Raw genomic sequence first — 9,610 nt, forward strand, 5'->3', positions numbered from 1 at the left:
TGCTCGTACCAGCCTCGTTACCATGTTTCTCCACCCTATCAAGTCTGTCACACACGTTTCCCATCACAAAATTCATCCTCTCCATCATTTGTGTCATGGCTTGCATTTGAAATGTAAGTTCTCCCTTGGGATGGGGCGGTGTATTGTTTTGATCTGACATGATAGTACCTGCAAAAAGTTGTTAGTGGTAAAAGAAAATTTATCCTCACGTCACTCGTGTTTCGCTCAAACACTCTTAATATCCTCACACGCTCACACCTCTCGTCTCACCTTCTTGCGGTTCTTGCGAAACTGAAACCAACACCAAATAGAACCAACTTGGCAGACCAACACCAAACTCACCTTCTTGCGGTTCTTGCGAAACTGAAACCAACACCAAATAGAACCAACTTGGCAGCGCTATCCAAATATATATATGACTCAAGAAGCAATGAAAAAACTAGAAAACAAGCAAAACGAAACTGCGATGATAGTCTCGTGAGTAGCAAGCGAGTCTATCCGAAATATGAACGAAACTGAAGACGCGAATAAAAACAGAAACAAAAAATATGCAAAATCATTAAACAATACCCAAATATGTTGGATATGATGAAAATAAACTGCAAGAAACGAAATCAACAAAAAGCAAGCGAATTTTGAAACGGTGACGCAAGACAGACTCGTTTACGACAAGTTAAGTCCGAATCTGGAACCTAAACTAAATAATATTCAATTGAGTTAAAATTTTAGATATAGTGCAATATCAACCCAAATAGACAGAATATAAGGTTTGAGCAATTTATGACAACGTTTGATATACTGACGTAAAAACGTTATGAATCAGACCTGAATAGACCCGAATTTGAAACCCAAAGCAAATGATATCAAATTGACCCCAAATTTGATATGTAACGCGATTAGGACCCCAGTAATTCGAATGTCAAATTTGAGCTAATTCCGAGTTGATTTGATCCAATTGTCCCTTGTTTAGTTTTCTGCGGCAGAATCTAATAAACGTCTTTTTGAACAATTTTTCTTTTCTTTTATCTTTTCTCTTTTTTTTATATGTTACTGATATATTTTGAACAATAACAGAATGAAATAACAATTTTTTTTTCTTTTTATTTGCCGCAAATTCAAGGAGAAGAAGAAATTGGATACTAAGGAATTTTTGCGAAATTAACAAGAAACAAAAATTTCAGGAGGATATAACCTGATTAATGGAGCCAAGCTCTGATACCAAATGATGCAAACCTCGTGATCACATGGTCACGCAACCCACACGCAAAGATGCCAATTCCCGGAAAGCCAAGTAAATCAGGTTTGATAGGAGTATGACACAAAGATAACTTGTACCTAGGCACCAGCACTATTGAAAACAGAAACCCCCACCCAACGAATATTGATTCGCGAACGAGAAGTATAAGGATGATGCCACGAAGATAGTTGTTCTTCGATAAGTCGTTTTCAGTTCTTTAGAGAACCAAGGAAGGGAGATTATCCCACCAACACACAATAAGTGCAGCAAAGAAGTTTTATTAATCTGAAAATTGCATAACCTTTACATGTTTGGGTTATGCCTTTATTTATACTGAATTTGAACTTAAAGAAACCCTAATGGACCTCCCTTAGGTGGACTTATATGTAGCCCACTTACAATTGACCCAAATAAGTAATAATAACCCAAAAACTAAGAAGAAAATACTAAAAATCCGAAAATACCATCCTAAATAAGCTAGAATCAGATTTGTCACCCTTAAGAAGTCCTAAACAAAATTGGAAAAATCTGATTTGGAAAATTTGTGTTGCTGCCCCCTTTGATGTCCTTGATTAGCTTGGAATTCCTTGTTTAACTTGGACAAATAAGAAAACAAATTTCCTCCTTTGTTGCTGATTTAATTACTTTCCTTCCTAAGTGAGGAAAAGCATTAAATAGTCCTCCCCTCTTTAGGAATAAGATTTGGCCAACTTCCTTACTTAGTTAGTGACACGACTAAAAGATTGATGTCTTCTCCCAAGTGCAGGAGTGTCGAAGTAATAAATAACCCGGCAAGACCGGGGTCGAACCACAGGGAGGTTAATTGTACAAATTATAGACAACAATTATAAAACAACAGTAATAATAATAATAATAATAATAATAATAATAATAATAATAATAATAATAATAATAATACTAGTAGTAGTAGTAGTAGTAGTAGTAGTAGTAGTAGTAGTAGTAGTAGTACTAATAATAATAATAATAATAATAATAATAATAAAGAAAGAGAAGAAGAAGATGATGATGATGATGAGAACTTAGAGATAAAATATTAATGTAAGGATTAAACAATAATAATAACAAATGTCAAGGTTAGAGGTTCCACTAATGGTATATCAAACAAGTATAGTATAAACTCTTATTATTGAATTGGAAACCACACACAAAGGAGGTTCCAATCAGATTATATATTGTTAACATGATTACATTAGTCAACTTATTCAATTAATGCTAATACTTGTAAATCTCGTCAAGCATTCATGATTATAACTTATGTTAACAACAAATCAAGTTCCTTTCATAGCTCAGGTGTCGGTTATACCATATATTATGGGCTATGAAAGTGCCAAGCATTTGTTGTACCAAGTGTTATACAACATTGGAGCCAGTTGGTGGCCAACTTTTGACTTGGTGACAATCCTTATCTTCTCTTGTCTGCCCAAAACGTCATTGATAACGTCAAAATTGGAGCCAGTTGCAAACATGAAAGTTGTAGGCAATTGTCTCAGCTTTCTTATGTAAAACATTCAGCTCATTTGGACTTCTAGAACTCCAGATATGGCCAAAATACCGAACAGTGCTCGGACTGGAAGACAGATTCGGGCTTCTTTGTTGTTGCTACAATTTGGACTTGATAATGGCCTTTTTAGATCTTGGGCTCCATATGAAAGTTGTAGGCCTATGTCTTACCTTTCCATCCATATAAATTGGACCTAAATCTGAGATATATAGCTCTAGATATGACCCAATTACCGAACAGTGTTCCGGTTTGGATTGCACCGACATCTCTTTTCTAAGTTTGGCCATCTCTTTATCCTTGCAATTTAAGTTCTTCAAGTCATCAATCAATCCTTTCATTTATGTGATAGGCCTGCATTAAAAATAGATATTTACCACAAATTATAGGTATCTTATATTATTAGATATATTATTATAAAACATATTTTAGTTAAGGAGTTATTGATACTTCAAGTGCAAAATGATGATATAAAACCATGATAAAAATGCACTTTTAAGTACTAATCAGTTAGGAGAATAAATTGCTGACTCTTTATCCTTGTAGTATTAGAAAAGACAAGCCTAACAAGGCTGGTATTGGGCCGGACACATCAACCCCTTGTTCCACATGAATTGGGCTCTTCTTGGACCTGAACTAAATGAATTAAAGGTTGTCCTTCATGCTCCTTAAATGTCCCAAGCCCCTCTAGGTCCATTTTGTTCCATATGTTCTGAACAAGCCCATTCAATGCTTCTTTAAGCTTCTTAGCCCTAGCTCTTGTGATTGGCCCAATTGGCACCTCCAATGGGTTGTTGGCATGATTACGCTTGGTGTTAGGTTGATCCACATCAACTAAGATGAATCCAAACAAGATCACCAGGTTTAAACCTAACCATTTTCCGCCCCTTGTTAGCTTGTTTAGCATATTTTGTTGTTTTCTCCTCAATATGTAACCGAACCTGCTCATGTAGTTTCTTCATCAATTCTGCCTTTCTAATTCCATCCACAGATGTCCTCTCATCAATTGGAATATGAACAAGATCAATAGGAACACAAGGATTAAAGCCATACATAACCTCAAATGGTGAAAATTTTGTAGCCCCATGCACACTACGATTATATGCAAACTCCACAATAGGCAAACAAGTATCCCAACTCTTCAAATTCTTATGTATAACAGCTCATAACAAAGAAGATAAAGTTCAGTTTACTACCTCAGTTTGTGGATGACATGCCGTACTGAAAAGTAACTTCGTTCCAAGCTTCCTCCATAGAGTCTTCCAAAAGTGGCTTAAGAATATCACGATCAGAGACAATGCTTTTAGGAACTCCATGCAAACGAACAATCTCTTGAAAGAACAAATCAGCTATATGTACAACATCGTCAGTTTTGTTGCAAGGAATGAAATGGGACATTTTGGAGAATCGATCAACCATAACCATTATTGAATCCTTTCCACGCTGTGTTCTTGGTAACCCCAGTACAAAGTCTATGCTAACATCCATCTACGGTTGCTCTGGAATAGGCAACGGCATATACAGCCCATATGCATTCTCTTTACCCTTAGCTTTCTTGCAAACAGCACATCTCTCAATCACCTTATGCACATCCCGTAACATGTTAGGCCAAAAGAAATGTTCTTTCAGCAACTCATAAGTCTTCTTCTCCCCAAAATAACCACTAAGACCACCACTATGAGCCTCTCGAACAAGTAACTCCCGTAATGAACCTGAAGGAATACACATTCTGCCCATTTTAAACAAGTAACCTTCATGCATAAAGAACCCATCACAAGCTCCCTTTGCACATTCGGTAAACTACATTAGCAAAGTAGGAATCATTAGCGTACTGATCATTCACCTGTTCAAAACCCATCAGCCTTGCATTCAACATAGAGATCAGTGCATACCTCCTAGAAAGAGCATTAGCAACCACATTAACTTGCCCTTTCTTGTACTTTATGGCATAAGGAAATGACTCCATAAACTCCACCCATTTAGCATGTCTTCGATTCAGCTTGCTTTGCCCCTTAAGATACTTCAAGGATTCATGATCAGTATGTATAACGAATTCTTTAGGCAACAAGTAGTGCTGCCATACCTCCAGAGCCCGAATCAAAGCATAGAACTCCTTGTTGTAAATAGAGTAGTTCAAACGTGCTCCATTTAACTTTTCACTGAAAAATGCAATCGGCCTCTTTTCTTTCATCAAAGCAGCCCCAATTCCAACTCCGGAAGCATCACACTCTATTTCAAATGTTTTAGCAAAGTCTGGAAGTGCTAAAACTGGAGCAGTACACAACTTTTGTTTAATTAGCTCAAAAGCTTTCTATGCATCTGCACTTCATCTAAACTTGTTCCCTTTTTTCGAGCATTCTGTCATGGCAGCATCAATAGAGTTGAAGTCTTTCACAAATCGCCTATAGAAAGAAGCTAAACCATGAAAACTCCTCACATCAGCGATACTAACAAGTTTTGGCCAGTCCCGAATTGCCTCAATTTTCTCCTCATCAACCTTAACTCTCTCGCTAGAGATAATATATCCAAGAAACACGACATTGTCTTTACAGAAGTAACACTTTGTGAGTTTTCCATACAACTTAGAATCTCGCAAAGTTTCAAACATAACTCTAAGATGCTTCACATGATCATCAAAGGTCTTGCTATTCACCAGGATATCATCAAAATATACTACAACAAACAGCCCAATATACTTCCTCAAAACATGATTCATAAGCCTCATAAATGTACTAGGCGCATTTGATGTGCATCATGGGAATGATAATCCATCTCGTAAAGGTAAATCAAATATGCAAGAGGATTCAGATGGTCCAATGACAAGAGCGAGAGCGAAACAACTACAAAGGACCTTGACGAGTCAGATTAGAATGATTGAAGCTGCGTCGGAGTTAAAATTTGGCAATCAGTTTCAAATTGGTTCAAGGGTGCTTATTTGCCTACAATTGGAGCTTAAAGATGGGAAGAGCCCTTAATGGTTCTTTTGATGCTGGACTACTTCAATTTGGGTTGATAATGCAAATAAGTTAAGAAATTGATGCTGTTTACGTCAGAACAGTAGATAAATTTGAACCCGAATTTGAAGTCATCCATTGCATGTGAAAACATGACTAATCTAGGTGGATTTCAAGTTCAGAACGTGATCTTTCCAGATTGTCCAACCATGATTGCATTGGACTTTTGTGCAAGAAGTTATAGCCATTTTAAATTCGGTCTGTTTATGTTTCAATTAAAGTCAGAAAATGTGTGCTAGTGTAATTTGTCTGGTTACTTTGTCAAAGTCCAAGTTTTGGGCTTGATTTCTGTCATGTTGAATTTTCCTAAGTGTGGAGGGATGTTCCATTATAAATATGGCATCAGAATATGTAATAAACAACTTTTGGCCAATATTTGAACTTAATTCCGAGAATTAAGAGTTATTCTTCCAAATTGATTTGTGAAGAACCCTACCTGACTTATCACTCTTCAATCACAAATAGTGTGGCGTCAAAATCCTAGATTGATCTTTGTGGCGTCCAGATCGACTTATCAAAGTATCACTCTAGTTTATCCTCCATTTTTATTTACCTTAAAAATACTATAATCTAGCCTAAACACCAGAAGAAAGACAATACAACCAGACCCATCCTTCATCCATTTTCGTCAGATTCATTATTGCCGATTTTTGAATCATTCACGGCACAACATCTGGTATCAGAGCATCAGTTGCGATCTAAGGCAAGAGCTAGAAACAGAAGAAAGGCTTGCTGGAATTGCAATTGATAAACTTAATTATGGCTGGAGATAAAGAAGATTTGCCAAGAGGGTTATGTTTAGAACAGGCACAGGTTATGGGCTTACAACGATCTCATGCTGAGATTCGGGATGAAATGACTGGAATTCGTGAACAGTTGCATACCCTTATGCAAATGATGCAAAGAAATAATTTGCAACTCCAGCAGAGGCAAGCACTTAGGGTGCCACGAAATGATTTTGTAGAAGCTGATGGAGATCCAAATGGGGATCATGGAGAGCTGATCAGTGGAGATGAGGCTGAAACTGAAGATGAAGATGAGGCACAAATGGAACAGGAAGAGGATTTCGAACCAGTGAAGGGAGATTTGTTGGTTGTGCAACGGGTTCTAAATGCACAAGTTGATGTTAGTGCTGAGCAACGTGAGAACATCTTTCATACTCGATGTCAGATTCGGGATAAGGTGTGTGGGATGATCATTGATAATGGAAGTTGCACTAATGTTGCGTCAACTACCTTGGTGGAGAAATTGGGCTTAACTACCATTCCACATCCCAGACCGTATAGTTTGCGATGGCTGAATGAGAATGGGGAGATTCGGGTGACAAAGCAAGTTCTTGTGCCCTTTTCCATTAAAACCTATCATGACGAGGTTTTGTGTGACGTTGCGCCGATGTCAGCTAGCCATTTGTTACTGGGTCGTCCATGGCAGTTTGATAAGGATGTGACCTACAATGGACGAAAGAACACTTATTCTTTCATGCTGAATGGAAAGAAGGTGAACTTGTTACCATTGAGTTCTCAACAGGTTAGAGAGGATCAGTTACGAAGCCAACAAAAGGAGGTGCAATCACGTAAGGGGCTGTTGTTAGCCAAAAAAGGCGATATCAAACAGGCATTAGCTTCGACGGGGGTTGTTTTCATGATCTGGGCAAAGCAATTGCTACAAGTAGAAGGACTGGACTTACCAGCACAGATTAAGGAATTGCTAGAAGAATTTAAAGATGTGTTTCCAGATGAATTACCTAAAGGGTTACCGCCTATTCGTGGAATTGAGCATCAAATTGATTTGGTGCCAGGAGCTTCACTTCCTAATAGACCAGCATACAGATGTAATCCAGCAGAAGCAAAAGAGATTCAAAGGCAGGTTAGTGAGCTTGTAGAGAAGGGCTATGTTCGAGAATCACTTAGTCCATGTTCCGTACCTACTTTGCTTGTACCAAAGAAAGATGGTACCATGAGGATGTGTATGGACAGCCGTGCTATCAACAAAATAACAGTTAAGTATCGATTTCCTATACCCAGACTTGATGATTTGCTTGATGAGTTGCATGGTGCTGCATTGTTTTCTAAAGTCGATTTGATGAGTGGTTATCACCAAATTAGAATGAAAGAGGGAGATGAATGGAAAACAGCATTTAAAACTAAACAGGGGTTATATGAATGGATGGTAATGCCGTTTGGGTTATCTAATGCGCCTAGTACATTTATGAGGCTTATGAATCATGTTTTGAGGAAGTATATTGGGCTGTTTGTTGTAGTATATTTTGACGATATCCTAGTGTATAGCAAGACCTTTGATGATCATGTGAAGCATCTTAGAGTTGTGTTTGAAACTTTGCGAGATTCTAAGTTGTATGGGAAACTCACAAAGTGTTACTTCTGTAAAGAAAGTGTCGTGTTTCTTGGATATATTATCTCTAGCAAGGGAGTTAAGGTTGATGAGGAGAAAATTGAGGCAATTCGGGACTGGCCAAAACCTGCTAGTATCGCTGATGTGAGGAGTTTTCATGGTTTAACTTCTTTCTACAGGCGATTTGTGAAAGATTTCAGCTCTATTGTTGCTCCTATGACAGAATGCTTAAAAAAAGGAAACGAGTTTAGATGGAGTGCAGATGCTCAGAAAGCTTTTGAGCTAATTAAAGAAAAGTTGTGTACTGCTCCAGTTTTAGCACTTCCAGACTTTGCTAAAACATTTGAAATAGAGTGTGATGCTTCCGGAGTTGGAATTGGGGCTGTTTTGATGCAAGAAAAGAGGCCGATTGCATTCTTCAGTGAAAAGTTAAATGGAGCACGTTTGAACTACTCTATTTATGACAAGGAGTTCTATGCTTTGATTCGAGCTCTGGAGGTATGGCAGCACTACTTGTTGCCAAAAGAATTCGTTATTCATACTGATCATGAATCCTTGAAGTATCTTAAGGGGCAAAGCAAGCTGAATCGAAGACATGCTAAATGGGTGGAGTTTATGGAGTCATTTCCTTATGTCATAAAGTACAAGAAAGGGCAAGTTAATGTGGTTGCTGATGCTCTTTCTAGGAGGTATGCACTGATCTCTATGTTGAATGCGAGGCTGATGGGTTTTGAACAAGTGAAGGATCAATACGCTAATGATTCCTACTTTGCTAATGTGGTTACCGAATGTGCAAAGGGAGCTTGTGATGGGTTCTTTATGCATGAAGGTTACTTGTTCAAAATGGGCAGAATGTGTATTCCTTCAGGTTCATTACGGGAGTTGCTTGTGCGAGAGGCTCATGGTGGTGGTCTTAGTGGTCATTTTGGGGAGAAGAAGACTTATGAGTTGCTGAAAGAACATTTCTTTTGGCCTAGCATGTTACGGGATGTGCACAAGGTGATTGAGAGATGTGCTATTTGCAAGAAAGCTAAGGGTAAAGAGAATGCATATGGGCTGTATATGCCGTTGCCTATTCCAGAGCAACCGTGGATGGATGTTAGCATGGACTTTGTACTAGGGTTACCGAGAACACAGCGTGGAAAGGATTCAATAATGGTTGTGGTTGATCGATTCTCCAAAATGTCCCATTTCATTCCTTGCAACAAAACTGACGATGCTGTACATGTAGCTGATTTGTTCTTTCAAGAGATTGTTCGTTTGCATGGAGTTCCTAAAAGCATTGTCTCTGATCGTGATACAAAGTTCTTAAGCTACGTTTGCAGATTTCCAAGCAAACGCAAGTCCAAGTTGATGCCAAGAGCTGATGGTCCATTTCGGATTATAGAGAAGGTGAGTGATAATGCGTATAAGGTAGATCTTCCTGGTGATTACAATGTATCAGCTACTTTTAATGTGAAAGACTTGACTCCATACTTGGATGATGAC

Source organism: Populus euphratica, unplaced genomic scaffold, assembly GCF_000495115.2.
Source record: "Populus euphratica unplaced genomic scaffold, PopEup_1.0 scaffold906.1, whole genome shotgun sequence".
Lineage (NCBI taxonomy): Eukaryota > Viridiplantae > Streptophyta > Magnoliopsida > Malpighiales > Salicaceae > Populus > Populus euphratica.